The sequence below is a fragment of the Dromiciops gliroides genome, chromosome 5 (genome assembly GCF_019393635.1).
Source record: "Dromiciops gliroides isolate mDroGli1 chromosome 5, mDroGli1.pri, whole genome shotgun sequence".
Classification (NCBI taxonomy): domain Eukaryota; kingdom Metazoa; phylum Chordata; class Mammalia; order Microbiotheria; family Microbiotheriidae; genus Dromiciops; species Dromiciops gliroides.
The window spans coordinates 199808711-199826278 of NC_057865.1; the positions used below are offsets into that span (position 1 = coordinate 199808711).

The window sequence follows — 17568 nt, forward strand, 5'->3', positions numbered from 1 at the left end:
ACCTGTAGTCTACTAATAGCTATAAAACAAAATACATGCTTGGTGGGGCTGCCTACTGCCACCCACCCTATGCTACAAAAATATGTCTCTTTGGAATACATACCTTTACAAAAAAGCTATCAAAATAAGGCACAAATAAAAGAAAATCACTTATGCCTAGACTTCCTAAGTCATTATATACTGAGCCGTGGTTCTTCAGTTCTGGTTTAACTCTATAATCTTCTCAAGATTGGGAGCCCCATACCATGAAACCCAGATAACTTTGTGACCCCAGAAGAAAATGGCATCTCTCATCCAAGATCTCCTCCCACAACTTGGAATTTGCCCACCTCTGGATAACAATGCAATGTGGTTCAAGTAATATTTATTATAATTGTGCCCATCATGTGAAAGGCCCTGGCAGCACAAAGACAAAAATGGAATTTTGTCCTCAAGAATCTTACAACTTGGGGGCAGCAAGGTGATGCAGTGGATAAAGTGCTGTCCCTGGATTCAGGAGGACCTGAGTTCAAATCCGGCCTCAGACACTAGACACTTACTAGCTGTCAAGTCACTTAACTCTTATTGCCCCAGAAAAAAAAAAATCTTACTACCTCCTGGCAGCTCATTTGTTCATTTATAATCCCAGGTTCTCTCTTGTCCACTTAGCCTTTGGGAATAAAGGAGGTTTTTGAATCATATAGTCATTGACTCTCCAACTGCTACCCCTAACCCCCCAATTTCCCTCAACCAAGGAAGTTAAGGAAATACAACATGGACAGTGCTCCCATAAATAATAGAATCCAAAATAGAATACACAACTCTGAAAATATAGAAAGACAAGTGCATTTGTCACAGGAGCCAAGGTGAAAGTATTGGGGGTGGGAGGGTAGGGTGAAGAGGTATAAAAGAAAGGTGGGGAAGAAATAAGTGTTGAGAGACTGGCCACTGACTGACTATAAGGGTCTCAAACCACTGAGAGAATAAGGAAGAGCTCAGAGGGGGCTATCAAGTTGTCACCAATCAAAGGACACCATATCATCACCCCTTTAGTATATTCTATGCCTAACACCTCGGGTGATTTATAACAAAGTTCAGTTCACAAGACTCTTCCCAAGGATACAGGAGAAACACAGAGAGAAAGCCACACAAGTACATGACACTCCCCAAACCATATTGTTCTACCATGGAGAGGGAAGGAAGGAGGATATGAATTTAAGGGCCTACTGGGTGTCAGACACTGTTATCAGCACTTTACAAATATTGTCTCATTCAATCTGCATAATAACCCTGAGCAATAATTGCCATTTTTATGCCAGTTTTATAGTTGAGGAAACTGAGGCAGACAGAGAATAAGTGACTTGCCAAGGGTCACATATCTAGTAAGTGTCTGAGGCTAGATTTGAACTCAAGTCTAACAATTTCAGACCTAGCACTCTATCCACTGTACCACCTATTTGTCTCTGTCTTTGTTTCTCCTAACAACACACAGTTCTGCTTACATAGGATGACAAGTCAGTCATACAACAGTACAGAGTCCTGAATTCTCTCTACATCTGTCTGCAGCATATAGGCAGCTTCAAAAATGGGAGAGAGTCTGGTTACTTCATCATCAGACACATTTGTAGCATATTGGACTTTCCTGCCCTTAATAGACTAACTGTCCTGGCCCCCTAACTATGGTAGAAGGCAGCATTGGATCAACCCAAGATGTTTCAGGACATCGCCTCCTGTATCCAAGAGGAACTATTAGGGCAACCGATACTTTAAGCCAGGTCATAATGTGCTCATAGTCATGTATAAATTAATCGATTCTAACACCAATCCAGAATCTGCCTTGAAATGGCAGAATTAGCATACCCCCTTCCTAGGAAATTGGAAATGTCAGGAGAAGCCTTGGGGCAAACACCACTCCAACTTCTTGAGGATTCACTGACCCAGGAACCTGAGGACACATCCACACTGAACTGTTCCTGCAGTCACATAACTTGACCCAGGTTGTCCAGAAACAGAATGCTCTGAAGGACTTGGGAGAATGATAAGAAGAGAGGTACCCACCTGCAGTGAATCTGTGGACACAAAAGAACAAATGCAAGCCACCTCTATTCTGCATTGGTGCCAAATCTTAGGTCATCTGAGGTTACTCTGTCCATCTCCTGTGTTTGAACTATCACAGTAAGGTTTATCCTTATTGAGTCCAGGAGAAGTATTATTCTCAGAATCTTGGGATGCTTTATGGAGATATAGAACCAATGTCAGTTTCAGTTGTATAATAATCTTTTTTTTAATCTAGGGATTTGTTACAAACCTAGAAGCTGGAGCTGGTATATAGCACAACCCATAGAAAAGGGGTGGAGAGGAGAGAAAGGAACTGGAGAAAGAAGACCTCAGGATACACCTAGAAGCCAGTAGTCATGGAAAATCTGGTTATTGGGAATGAGGTCCAAAGTCAAGATATACACAGGTACCATAGGATGGTACAATGTGTTGAAGCCAGATAGGAAATCAGGAACCAAAGACTGGACAAGAAGTCAGGAGCTAAAACAAATGGCTTCTGGAATTCAGAAAATGCCTGCTAGACATGGGTTCACATTGTCTTGTGTACTGGCCAGTTTGTATAGCTCCTTGCCCCATGAAGAGCTGACTTCTTAAATAGGTCAGTTTGCTGAAATATATTCACTAGCCAGATGTTAAGACTGGTTCAATTCTATAGCAAAATCTGTCTTCCTCACTGACTGACCTAGATGAGCTGTGGGTCTAGTCTAACTATGTAATCATGTGGTGTTCAAAATGTCAGTTTTATCCTATTTTAAGAAAGACCAGGCTCTCTTCCTTTTTCAAAGTCCATGCTCACTATTTGACCTCCTACTTACTTCCCATTTCCTGTCTGAAGGACTCTAAGATCATTTGAAGATCAGAGAAGAGAAACATGTCCTAAGACAATGGCATGCTTGATCATGCCTTATCATTCTTAGGTTAATAGCTTTCCCTACTTCTTCTGAGGAGTCATTTCTCAGTGGTCCTCCCCAAAGAATGGTTTTCCAAAATTCTATCATTTCAACTTTACCAAAGAAAAACTACTTTCATGAATAGTAAAATATAAGCAATGTTAAAACTCTTGGAGAAGGGTCCCTCTGTTTTTCCATCCCTTTTATAAGAGTGACCAAAATCATAAGAATATGCAAGAGACTCTAGGGATGGAGAACAGAAAAGAGGCATAAGATGTGTAGGCAAGGTCCTATAAGAATAATATTAGGAGTACTTATGAGATAATGATTATAAAGTGCTTAGCACAGTGTCTGACACATAACAAGCTCTATATATGTGTTAGCTATTAGTGTTATTATTACTAAAGCTCAAGATGAGCTGAGGCTTGTGAAGAATACCACACTAACTTTGTTAGTTAAGTTGGGGGCGGGGGAGAAGAAAAGCAAGAAGGAATGCAATTGTTGCTTTGTGTGGATGAGATGATAACTGACAGAAAGAAAAAGCTGGCCTACTCCTAATGCAGTGCCAAGCAAGACCCACCCTACTCTAGATTCTTCTCTTGCATTCAAGATCTATCAGCATCTGGCTTTCTGAAAATATTCTCAGTGGTCAGAATCACACTAACCACTTGACCAAGCCATCAATCAATTAACAACTATTTATTAAGCATTTATTATGCTAGGCAGTGTCCTGGGGAAACAAACTAAAAGCAAAAACTCTCCCATTCCTTAAGGAACTTATATTCTGATGATGGAGACAACATACCAGAAAATGGCTATAAAATTAGAGCCTAAGACAAAAACTTCCAATTTCTGTAGGATCTCGCACACCAGAGCATCCAATAATAAAAGCCTGGGGTGGAGAATCTCTTCAAGGGTTCTCACAAATGCAAAGACCCTGATTTTACCCCACAGATAGTTAATGTGCCCTGGGCTCCCTAACCCAGAGATAGGCTACACTATCATCCCCTTAGGGTGCTAGGATATCTTGAAGGGTTGAGGGTGTGTCTTTTTTACATTGCCATCAGCTTGAGCCCCCACTGGTTATGTTCCCCACCCTCCCCACCCCCCAACCACCACCCCCCCCACCCCCGCTGTTTTTAAATAGCAATTAACACTGGAATCCATTTAACCACTTAAAATCAATTAGCTTTTACAAAGGAACATTTACCTCAACCATATGACCAGAACAAAAGTACAAACATTTTGGTTCAAAATCAACACAGCTGGGGGTAGCTAGGTGGCACAGTGGATAAAGTAGTGGCCCTGGATTCAGGAGGACCTGAGTTCAAATCCGGCCTCAGACACTTGGCAATTACTAGCTGTGTGACCCTGGGCAAGTCACTTAACTCCCATTGCCCTGCCAAAAAAAAAAAAGTCAACGTAGTTTCTGTATAGCATTGGACCCACAAAGTTAACACCCATATATGACATTGCTACCAGATGAGTCTTTGTCTTCCTACTGTTGAACTAGGTCCTGAAAGTCACTACTTGCATAGTTACTCCTTGTGGGCATAGATACTGGGTTGGCTATAAAACCAACATGGATTTAGACTCCCAGAATCCTGAATTCATAGACTCACTGATTCCTGACCTTCTGAAACTCACAAAGTCAGAGACTCTAGGTTAATATCTTTTACTTAAAACAGAAGAACAAACAATGAGGCAAAGAACCAAGGACCATTTTCATAGGACCCACATGTTGGTCTCAGAAGGAGAGATCCCAAGACCACTCCCCTTTACAGCACTGTCTCCTAATGGATGCTATGAGTGAAGAAGTCAAACCACTAGCAAAGTTTTATGAAGAAAATGGCTTAAGAAAAGGACTGAGGTTCTGGTTACCTAGTACTTTCTGAAGGTACTTCCAATTTCAGCTCTGCGGCCAATCAAGAGATGGCTTCAGATTTACTCACCACATTCACCACAGGGTTAGCGAAGCAGATAGAGAATGTCTACACATGCTCCAAAATTTCTTCAAGACATTTCCATTATATCTCATAACAACTGTCCCAGAAATAGGCTCCCCAGCCTGATCCATTTGGGGAGTAACATCAGAGGTGCTCCATCATGTATGTTATCAGTCTCCTGTTACAAATAAATCCCTACCTGTCAGAGAATTACAATTCCCAGTGGTAGTTAAAGTAGTATAGATGGCATCCAAAGATGTTCACTTGAGTGGATCTCCATTCCCATTTCAGAGTCAACCATAGAGACTGCACGGTCTCACATCCTTTATTCCCCACCAACCTGGGGGACATGCCTCTCAATTGCATCAACAATATCTATAGGTCTATAAACTTGACAGAATTCTTCCTCTCCCCATGCCTGACACACAATTGTCTCTTTGGCCTGAAGGTTCCTCTGGGTGCTAACTGGGCAGATCTATTCAAATTACTCAAGGCTGTGTAGCTACTTCCCCCATCTCACCCCCCTGGACCCATTCAAAGTATGAGTATAGAACTCAGAAGGAGCCAAGAACTTTTTGACATTATGATGAGTGTCAGGGAGAACAAATTTTTATTGTCCTTCCTACTATGTAAGGGAAAATATCCTAGCAATTTGAGATGTACAAGAAGGAAATGAGCTGGAACTAAAACCTATGTCTTCTGATAACCAGTGCAGAGCCCTTTCCTCTTCACCACAACAAAGTTTTCTAAGTTGCTACATCATGGAGAGTTAGATTTGCCTCATTTTTCCATTCTTAGAAATGATCCTGACAGGGAATGAGTGAGGCAGAGACAATGTCATAGAAGACAGATATAGACATGGAATAACTAAAGGAGGAAAGAGACAGGAAGAAAGAATATGAAGCGTGTTTGTTTGAGGTCAGTAAGACTATAGGTATAGAGAGTATGCTCCCTGAGATCCAGATTCCATTTTGCTCCCTCTTCCAGTATTTCCCATATATCTGAAACCCCATGGATGCCTATAAATGTCTGAATTTCATCTCAGTTCTGCTCTCTGGATCTGTAGGAGTAGTCAGTAAGTTATGGTTTGGCTTAAGAACCCTATTGTCCATCCTCTCCTTCTGTCTTATTCCTCTTCATCCCTCTGCCCAATGTCTTCCCAAAGGGAACTTACTAAAACAGAATTATCTCTCTCTCCTTGGGAAGGTTGAAAAGGGAAGGGAAGAAAGAACCTGGAAAAGAAACTGCTGAACTGGGTGGGGGTGCCTGAATTCTGTCAAGACCAATTATGTTCCCCAGTCACTTGAGAAGTTTCATCCTCTGCCTTCAGAACCAATTGGGTCATAAGACTCTTTATCGTCTAGCTTTTTAAACCGTGGCTAACTGAATGTGGAGGGGAGGGGGGTCACAAAAATTTGACAACAGAAAAAAATTATGTACACCTCTTTTATATACCTATATCCCCGTGGTCATGTAAAAATTTCTAGGGTGAAAAGGGTTTGTGAGTGAAAAAAGTTTAAGAAGCCCTGCTTTAAAGCATCCAGAGCTCTTTGTAGAGAAAGGATTAGAAGCTTGCAAGTCATTCCCATAATGGTTAGGCAAAAAAGAAAATGGCAGGAGTGATACAGATCTGTCCAGTTTCAAGTATAAGCTATACCTAGAAAATGCTTTCCACACTCATTGTCTCCCCTTTATCACCTCCCATTAATTTCTCTGCCCCTTGTAATCTGTCTTTTGATTTCTCTACTCAATCATAACCATTCTATGCAAAGGTACTAATGATCTTTTTGTTTGTTTTGGTTTGTTTGTTCTGGACTTGTGATTTCATCTGGTTAGGGATAATAGAAATGACCATTTCTCTCTTATATTAATAATTAATATATTATTTGAAAGTAAGATTTTCCCTTTTCTATTTTCTCATTCAGAAATAAACCCCTATAGGTTATTCAGCTAGTCCTTATGAAGGACTTTGCTGCTGAAAGATGAGATTGCTCATATCTTTTGGGTACCTGCTTCTTGCCCCACCCAACTAGATCTTACAAGGAGAATCTAATCTAGATGGAATTCTTAACCCATCATCATTCATAGATTACTGACTGGGTGGAGGATAGATCCTTTTGAATAGATTGTCAGGCTGGATGAGCCTCTCTTTGTTCATGATTGAAATGATTAGTCATGTACCCAACTCCCCATTAGAATAGGCCTACTTCTCATTATAATATTCATTCTCTCATTAATTGTTAGCCAATCAGAGTTGATTGCCACCTGTAGGGAACACCCACTCTTTCAAGAGCATATAAGTTGAGAGGCCTCCATGATTTTGTCTTTGGTTTACAAAATAAAGCCAAATGACCATTCTTTTATTAATTATTTGCTAGTCATAATTAATAAAGTTAATTAGACAGAAATTATGTCTCTTGAACTTTTCATACATCACAGGGAGTTCTGGCGAAGAAATTCCATTTGTTAATGCAGATCTGCAACTGTTTTGTAATTTGGAGTCTTAGAGAGTTGCTGGGCACACATCCAATCATTTGCCAAGTGATTTAACCATGGTTGATTAACCAGTACGCATCAGAAATGTTATAAATATTATATAAATACATAATTTTATTATATATGTAAGCATATAATTATATAATATATGTACATGTTATAAATATTATAATATAAATGTTCTAAATATTCTGAATCTATGCCACTTCTCAAATCAGTGATTAACAAATTATCAGGTCTTTTCTCTTTCTTGACTACTCTATAGCATCTGACACTGTTGCTATATGCTCCTATACAATCTTCCCTCTCTGAGTTTTTGGGATATTGCTCTTTCCTGGATCTCCTCCTACCTGTCCACTCTACCTGAGAAGGCTACTCCTGTTTCTGTTAATGGATAACCATTCTTATCCCACTCTCTATGTTTGAGTATATTCCAGGGCTGGTTCCTGGGCCCTTTTCTCTATTCCCTCTTTGGTTTTTGTCCTTCGTTGTCAAAGAGGACCCAAAATGACATCACTATGTTGGAGTCAAAGTACAATGTGTCAACTGTGGCTGCTCAGACCAATACAAGCCTGGAAGGCTCTACCACAAGTCCAGCACAAATAGTCCATATGAACATTTGGAAGGGAGATATCTCTAAGTTTGCATATCTCATGTTTCTTTTGAGCCAGTGTAATTCTGCTTTCCTCATAAAGCACAGTATCTTCTTCAATGCAGGCATGCCATGCTAGGTGGTCCTATGCCAGTCTCCTATCTCACATAATCAATTCCAAAGTTTTTCAGAGAGACTTTGAGAATGTTCTATCTCTTCTTCTGACCTCCACATAAGTTCTTGTATGAGTTCTCTATAAAATAGTCTTTTAGGCAAACATATGTTTCATATTTCTCTTTATTCCTTCTTATGCTCTCTCTTCATTAGTTCCCATGAGTTCAATTATGAAAATTATTCACAAATATATCTACCCTTGGGGGTAGGTGACACAGTGGATAAAGCACTGGCCCTGGATTCAAGAGGACCTGAGTTCAAATCCTGCCTCAGACACTTGACACTAACTGTGTGACCCTGGGCAAGTCACTTAACCCTGATTGCCCCATCTCCCAAAAAAGGGGAAAAAAAGGAAAAAAACAAATATACCCACCCTGCCATCTCTATACTGTGCTTCATTTCCACATCAAAAATTGCCTGTTGGACCTCACCAAATATAGATATCTTATAGATACCTCAAACTCAACATATCACAAAAAATTCATCATTTACCCTCAAACCTAACCCTCTTTCTAATTTCCCTATTTTTGGTGAGGATGTCACCATCTTCTCAGCCAGGTTTGCATTATTTTCTACTCTTCTCTATCTCTTACATCCAATCAGTTACTAAGTCTTGTTGATTCCAAGTCTACATCTTGCATCCATTCCATTTTCTTTACTTACAAAGACATCACCCTAGTTCATTCATTCAATTAATCAATCAGCAAGCATTTAGTAAGTACTGTGCTAAGTGTGAGGGAGACAGAAAAAAAGTAAAAACAGTTCCTGTCTTCAAGGAGCTTACCTTCTAAAGAGGAGAGAACATGTATATAAATAGATAGAAATAAGATAAATATAGAGTAATTAGAAGGTTACTTTAAAGGGAAGGCTCTAGCAGGTGGAGAGACCTACAGGAAGTGGCATTTCAGCTGAGTCTTGAAGAAAGCCAGAGATTCTAAGAGATGGAAATAAAGAAGAAGTATTCCAGGGGTAGCTAGGTGGCACAACAGATAGAGCGCCAGACCTGGATTCAGGAGGAACTGAGTTCAAATACGACCTCAGACACATGACACTTACTAGCTGTGTGACCCTGGGCAAGTCACTCAACCCTCATTGCCCCTCCCCCTCCAAAATAAAGAGTATTCCAAGCATGAGCAATAGCTAGTACAAATTTACCAGGATGGAAAATGGAAGGCCATATGCGAGCAACAGCAAGTAAGCCAGTGTAGCTAGATACAGTAAAGGATAGTATAGTATACGAAGACTGGAAAATTGGAAAGGCCAGATTACAAAGAACTTTAAATGCCAAACAAAAGAGTTTATATTTTATCCTGGAAGTAATACAAAGCTAGCTAGGTGGTACTAGAGTGCTGTGCTTGGAGTCAGGAAGACCTGAATTCAAATCTAGTTTCATAAACTTAGTTATGAGACCCTTGGCAAGTTACTTAACCCCTGTTTGCCTCAGTTTCCTCAACAGTAAAATAAGAATAATCACAGCACCTATCTCAAGGTTGTTGTAAGTATAAAATGAGATAATATTTGTAAAGTGTTTAGCACAGTAACAAATAAATGCTTATTTCCTTTATATTGCAATAACCTCATAATTGGTCTCCTAGCTGCTAATCTTTCCCCTTTCTAAACCATTTTGCACATAGTTAACAAACTGATGTTCCTAAAACACAGTTCACTACCCTGCTCAATAAAGATCTAGTAGCCTTTTCTTGCCTATAGGTAAAATACAAACTCTTCTGTTGGCTTTTTTTTTCATTTAATTTTTTTTTCTCTTAACAAAAATCTTTTCCCACTTCCTACCTACCACATGGGGGGCGGGCGGGGGGGGGGAGAGAGAGAGAGAGAGAGAGAGAGAGAGAGAGAGAGAGAGAGAGAATAAGAGAGAATAAAAACAAAGCCCTTGTAACAAATGTTGACTTTATCCAAAAAATGTGTCATTCTGCATCCTGAGTCTATCTCCAATCAGTGAGTAGCATTCCTTTGGAATGCAATAGCTTAATTTTACATTAATCAGAGTTCTTAAGTCTTTGAAAATTCTTTATCTTTACAATGTTGTTATGGTATAAATTGGTCTCTTGGTTCTGTTCATATCACCATGCATCAATTTGTACAAGTCTTCTCAGATTTCTCTAGACTTACTTCTTCCCCTCTTTCTTTTAGCGCAATAGTATTCCATTACATTCATGTACCATAATTTGTTCAGCAATTCTCCAATTGATGGGGTACTTATTTAGTTTCCAGACCTTTGTTGTTCTTTTCCTCTTTCTTTGATTTCTTTGGGATATACCACTAGCAGTGGTCTCACTGGGACAAAGTATACACAGTTTAATAATTTGGTAGATTGAGTTCCAAATTGCTTTTCAAAATAACTAGACCAATCCACAACCTCACCAACAGTGCATTAGTGTTCCTGTTTTCCCATAGTTCCTCTAGCATTTGTCATTTATTTTTTTTTCTTTTTGGTCATCTTAGCTAATTTAATGGATGTGAAGTAGAACCCCAGAGTTGCTTAATTTGCATTTTTCTGATTATTGGGGATTTGGAGAATTTTTCATATGGTTATTAATAACTCGTATTTCTTCTTAAAAAACTGACTCTTCATGTCTTTTTGACTTATAATATCCTTTACAATCTTATAATATCCTTTACAATTCCAGCCTACCTTTCTAGGCTTTTTGCATATTACTCATCTTTATGTACTCAACATTCCATCCAAAGTGCCAGAATTATTCTCTGCCCAGTATTCATCTAGGTCACTCCTATAAATGTGAGTCCCCCCAGACTCTGTCTGTCCTGGGACTTCCTCTCTTTCTAGATTATTTCATTTGGTGATCTCTCTGCTGTCATGAGTTCAGTGATCATCTCCATGCAGATGATTCTCAGATTTAAGGATATATATATCTAGCCCTACCATATTTCCTGAGCTCCAGTTTCATATAATCAAATGTCGTTTGGATATTTTGAGCCAGATGTCCCATAGACATCTCAAACAACATGTTCGAAAAATAATTCATTGTTTTTCCCCTTAACCTCTCCCCTTTTCCAAACTTTCCCATTACTGTCAAGGGCACCATTATCCTCTCAATCACACAGACCTGAAATCTCAATATCATCCTCCTTCACACTCACTTCACATAATCAATATGTTGCCAAGTCCAATCATATCTACCTTCACAACATCCCTCATAAACTACCCCTTCTCTCCACTAACAGCCATCATTGTGGTGTAGACCTCCATTACCTCACTCCTAAACTATTGCAAAAATCTGTGATGTGAAATATACAGCCAGGTGGGTCATCCATTGTGATCTGTGTGCATGATGTTTGGTTACCTTAAAAAATATCCATCTCTACCTCCCACTGCTATTGGCTCATTCCCTTACTAAATCTCTCTTAGGATTCAAAAGTGGGGTATGAATATCTCAGAGATGAATAAAATCAAAGAAATTCCCTAATTGGCTCATTTGCACATTAGTCTCAGGGGGCAGCTAGGTGGCACAGTGGATAGGGCACCAGACCTGGAGACAGGTAAACCTGAGTTCAGAGCTGGCTTCAAACACTTACTATCTGTGTGATCTTGGGCAAGTTGTTTAACCCTGTTTGTCTCAGTTTCCTTATCTGTAAAATGATCTAGAAAATGAAACAGCAAACTCCTCTAGTAGCTTTGCCAAGAAAACTTCAAATGGGGTCACAAAGAGTTGGACATAACTAAAATGACTGAAAAATAATCACATTAGACTACTCATGTATAACTTACATTGAATTGTTTTAGTTATTTGGGGGTGGGTGGGGAGGGAGGGAGGGAGGAAGAGAAGTTAGAAGACAAAGTTTTAAGAAAATTGATATAAAATTTGTTTTTACATGTAATTTGAAAAAAATTAAATTCTGAAAAATAACCATATTAGTTTGAGCTAAGAAAAATCTCTTCTCCCCTTTGGTTTGTTTGCCTTCCATTCTCTCAGTCCCAAACTGCACATTTAATTGACTTGTATCAAAATCATTGTAATTGGCCACATACATTAAATCCAATTTTAAATAACATGGAAACACAAATAAACATTTAAAGGAACAGGTTTATACACACACATGAAGACAACACACACATTTTCCCCTCTGTAGAATCTTAGATATTCTCTAGGTCTCCTCTCCCACCTAGAACAGAGAGAGCTAGAGATCATAAATATTGTCATCATTCATTCATTTTTTTTTTTGGTGAGGCAATTGGGGTTAAGTGACTTGCCAAGTGACACACCTAGTAAGTGTTAAGTATCTAAGGCTGGATTTGAACTCAGGTCCTCCTGACTCCAGGGCAGGTGCTCCATCCACTGAACCACCTAGCTGCCCCTGTCATCATTCATTCAACCAGCATGACATACACACTTTATGCAGAGTAATTTCCAGGGAGGGGAGGGTAGCAGAGTGCAGCAGGAACATATAGGACCAGGTGAAGAAGATGCCACTTGTAATCCTGGTTCTCCATGGACTAGGAGAATGAACCAGTAAACCTGGGAAAATCTTGCTGAGGAAGAAGAGACTTGGCCAGAGGAAATAGAGCCATGGTAAAAACCAGGAGTAAAGAGAAGTGACCAGTGAACAGGGAAGACAGCAGGACAGGAAGATGGTCCAGAGAACAGGAATTGAGTTAGAATCAAACAGACATGTGGTAGACAAGTAATCAGTGTGGTAACCTGTTTCTACCTCTTCCATGACATTTCCTCACTGCTCCTCCTTGGGTGTTAACTCTCTCATAGTAGCCTGACAGTATCTTAGGGCTCTAGCATCCTGGGGGATGCCCTGACTCCACCGCGTGATGCTGATTTCCCAGGGTACCAGATCTTATGACTCTAGATCATTATAAAAAGACTGAGAACAAGGTAGTAGATAGACTTCCCAAACCTACCCCTGCACTTTCCAAATCTCTCCCCTTATAAAAGTCTCCCTAGGACTTCCAGGGTAGAGCCAAGATGGAGGAGGAAAGGCAGTGAGCTCCCGAACTCATGACATAATTGCTCCAAAAAACACCCAAATAACGCCATAGGAAAATGCCCGGAGCAGCAAAACTCACAGAAGAATGTGCTGAAATCATCTTCTAACCAAGAACGACTTGGAAGGTCAGAAGGAGGGAGCTGCTATGCTAATACAGGAGTTGGGCCCAACTCCACAGTCACCCTGACACAGACCCAGTTCCAGGAAGGCCTCACCAGAGAAGGAGACCCCCAGAGCCTATGAATCAGCTGAAGCACCAGTGTCATCTGGAACTAAGCTCACAGTCTGGTGAGTAGGCTGAACCCTGGGCAGGGGAGAGACTACAGGGGTCTATGCTGGTGCTAAGGCAGAACTTGAATTTTACACCCCTACTGAGAACCAGGAGGTAGGCTCGAGTAGCAGTGACCCAGGTCAGGGAGGGGCACAGGCTCTTTGGAGCTAACAACCACAACACACAAAGCTGGTTGATTGGCAAGTTGGTCTGGGGTCATCTAGGACCAGGAAATAGGCCGGGCAAGGGAAGAACCTGATTCTCCTTAAATCATACCACCTGGGACTTGTGCAGCTTGGGATACTGTAGCCTGGAAACAATGCCCCACTTTAAGGAGCTAAAAGTCTAGTAAAAGAAAGGCAAGATGAGCAGACAGAGAAAGGTGAGGACCATAGAAAGTTTCTTCAGTAACAAGGAAGACCAAGGGGTGCCCTCAGAAGAAGATGTCAACACCAGGGCCCCTATATCTAAAGCTTCTAAGAAAAATATGAATTGGTCTCAGGCCATAGAGGTGCTCAAAAGGACTTTGAAGATAAAGTTAGAGAGGTAGAGGAAAACATGGAAAGAAAAATGAAGGAGATGCAGGAAAGACAAGAGAAAAAGTCAACAGCTTGAAAAGTCAAATTGGCCAAATGGAAAAGGAGGTACAAAAGCTCTCTGATGAAAATAATTGTCTAAGAACGAGGATTAAACAAATGGAAGCCAGTGACTTTATGAGAAATCAAGACACAAGAAAGCAAATCCAAATGAATAAAAAAATAGAGGGCAATGTGAAATATCTTCTGGGAAAAACTGCTGACCTGGAAAATAGGTCCAGGAGAGATCATTTGAAAATTATTGGTCTACCTGAAAACCATGATTAAGGAAAGAGCTTAGACACCATCTTCCAAGATATTCTCAGGGAAAATTGCCCTGAAATTCTAGAAGTAGAAGCTAAAATAGAAAATGAAAGAATTCACTGATCACCTCCAGAAAGAGATCCCAAAAGGAAAACTCCTAGGAATATTATAGTCAAATTCCAGAGCTCTCAGGTCAAGGAGAAAATATTGCAAGCTGCCAAAAAGAAAGAATTCAAGTACTGTGGAGCCCCAGTCAGGATAGCACAAGATCTAGCAGCTTCTATATTAAAGGACCGGAGGGCATGGAATACGATATTCCAAAGGGCAAAGGGAATGGGATTACAACCAAGAATCACCTACCCAGCAAAACTCAGCATTATTTCTCAGTGGAAAAAATGGGACTTTAATGAAAAAGAAGACTTTCAGATATTTGTGATAAAAAGACCTGAACTGAATGGCAAATTTGACTTTCAAATACAAGACCCTAGAGAACCATAAAAAATGGGAGCTGGGGGACATACCTGGGGTCATATAGTGACTGTCTTGTGTCTGAGGCTAGGTTTTGGCTGGGATCCCCCTGGGCCCAGGGGTGATGCTTTGTCCACTGTGTCACTTAGCTAGATGATAACACCTTTAGGGTTAAATTGAGGGGTGAATGGAATGCACTGGGGAAGGGGGAAGGGCAGAGGTGAAATCCTACATGAAAGAAACAGGAAAAGGCTTAGGGAGTGGGGGAAGAGATGGGAGAGGAGCAGGGCAGTAAATGAATTTTATACTCATCAGAAAAGGCTCAAAGACCTTAAACTCATCAGAGCTGCCTCAAGGAAGGACTAACAGACACACCCAACTGGGTGGAGTAATCTGTTTAAGAGCCTAACACTTATCAGAATTGGCTCAAAGGGGGCAGCTAGGTGGCGCAGTGGATAGAGCACCAGCCCTGCAGTCAGGAGTACCTGAGTTCAAATCCGGCCTCAGACACTTAACACACACTTACTAGCTGTGTGACCCTGGGCAAGTCACTTAACCCCAATTGCCTCACTAAAAAAAAGAATTGGCTCAAAGACCTCAATCTCATTAGAACTGGCTCAAGGAGGGAATAATGTACACACTCAATTGGGTGGAGTAATCTCTCTAACCCTGCAGGAAAATAGGAGGGGAAGGGGATAAAGAGAGAGGGGCAAAAGAAGGAAGGGCAGAGTGGGGGAGGGGACAGACAGAAGCAAATCCCTTTTGAAGAGTGATAGGATGAAAAAAGATGGATAATAGAATAAATATCATGGGGAAGGGAATAAGATGGAAGGAAAACAGTTAACAATAGTAATCATGAAAAAGAGAAAAGGGGGGAAATTGTACAAAAAATATTTATAGCAACTCTTGGTGGAGGCTAAGAATTGATAATCAAGGGAATGTCCATCAATTGAGGAATGATGGAAAAAGCTGTGCTATATGATTGTAGTGGAATGGTCTTGTGCTACAGGAAATGACAAACAGCATGATCCCCCAAAATCCTGGAAAGACTAATGAACATCAATGTATAGTGAAGTGAGCAGAGCTGGGAGGACATTGTACATAGTGACAGCAGTATTGTTCAATGAGCGATTGTGAATGACTTAACTATTCTCAGCAGTGCAATGATCCAAGACAATCCTAAGGAACTAATGAGGAAGCTTACTATGCACCCTTATAGAAAGAACTGATTAAAAAGAACACTTGTGGATTGTACATATATAACCTGGTTGCAATCTTGTGGAGGGGGGAAGAAAGGGAGGGAGGGAGGGAGAAAATTTTGGAACTCTAAATCTTTTGAAAATGAATGTTGAAAAGTACATGTAACTGGAAAATAAAATAAATGTTTGTTGCTGAAAAAAAAAAGTCTCCCTAAAACAATCTCCCAAAGTCTCACCTTTGTATCCTCCCCACCCTGCACACACATGTTAACAGTCATCTCCCCTCTAATCTACTTTTCCTTTGTCCCACAAAGGGACATTAGATCTTTTTTTTTTTAATTTTACATATAAGGTATTTTATTTTTTCCATTACATGTAAAGATAGTTCTCAACTTTTGTTTATATAAGCTTTACAATTTCAGATTTTTCTCCCTCCCTTCCCTCCCTCCCCCCTCCCCTAGACAGCAGGTAATCTGATATAGGTTATATCTATATAGCTATATATCTATATATCTATATACATATACATATATCTATACACACACACACACACACACACATATATATATATATATATATATATATATATACACATAAAAAAACATGGTTAGATGCCACAGAGTAGGTGGCAATGCCTTAACTGTATATGTGTTGTAAAGGCCACTAGGACCTCTTGCATCCTTATCAAGGGAAGTGCTAACCTTCTCTCCTTTCATACAACAAGGGACATTAGATCTTAGAGGATGACAATTGGGTTTGCATCTGTCATATCTGATCTGGGCTGAGAGAAATACAGGGAGAAGTCAAATGGCTACTTGGAGCTCCTAGAGAGACATGACATCCCATGGTCATACCTTAAAAAAACATAGCATGGAGAAAGAGAAACCTTAGAGTTTCTGAGGACAAGGTTTGGCATTCTGGAGGAAATTCCTTTTATGCACCCCCCAACCCCACTCCCACCATCCCCCTAGGCATGAAAGAAGTAAGATTTGGCAGACAGTGACAAAGTAAGAGAATTACAGAGAGCCACAGCTCAGTATCCAGTAACCAATAAACATTTCCAGTTGGATTTTTGCTTATTCCCCTATCCCACCATTCCAAAAAAAACTAATGGGTTTTTAGGGGCAGCTAGGTGGTGCAGTGGATAAAGCACTGGCCTTAGATTCAGGAGGACCTGAGTTCAAATCCAGCCTCAGACACTCGACACTAGCTGTGTGACCCTGGGCAAGTCACTTAACCCTCATTGCCCTGCCCCGCTCCCCCACACAAAAAACTAATGGGTTTTGTAATAGACATGAATCAAAAGAAAAGTCTTCAGTACTTGGCCATAACTTTCTGAGAGATGCAAAAACTGAGGGAGTCTTAAAGGGACACGGTTTTTTTTTCTCTCACCCTGAAAGAAGAAAATCTCACGAACAAATATGAAAAGTTGAAAGAAGATAATGAGCATGTGATTTGATTTAGGAAGTTAGTGAAGCAATTATAGGAGACTAGAGACTAAGAGGTTTTGAAGTAGCCTGACTGGGCCGCCCCCAAATCTCCATGTCCTCTAGATGCCACATGGGATAGTGTGAAGCACTGAGGAGGGCCTATCTGAGCTACCAGTTCATGCCAACTTTCCATTCAAGAGAAGAGGAACCTGGAAAAATGTCTATCTCTCTGCTCCTTCTCACTTTCTA

The 17568-nt window shown here is 40.4% G+C and overlaps 1 non-coding gene across 1 annotated transcript; it reads right to left on the minus strand.

Moving 5' to 3' along the window:
- Positions 1–16484: 16484 nt before the first annotated feature.
- On the minus strand, positions 16485–16612 carry LOC122730266. Its single transcript, XR_006353457.1, has one exon. It is a non-coding gene; the product is annotated as a U6atac minor spliceosomal RNA (small nuclear RNA).
- Positions 16613–17568: the final 956 nt, after the last annotated feature.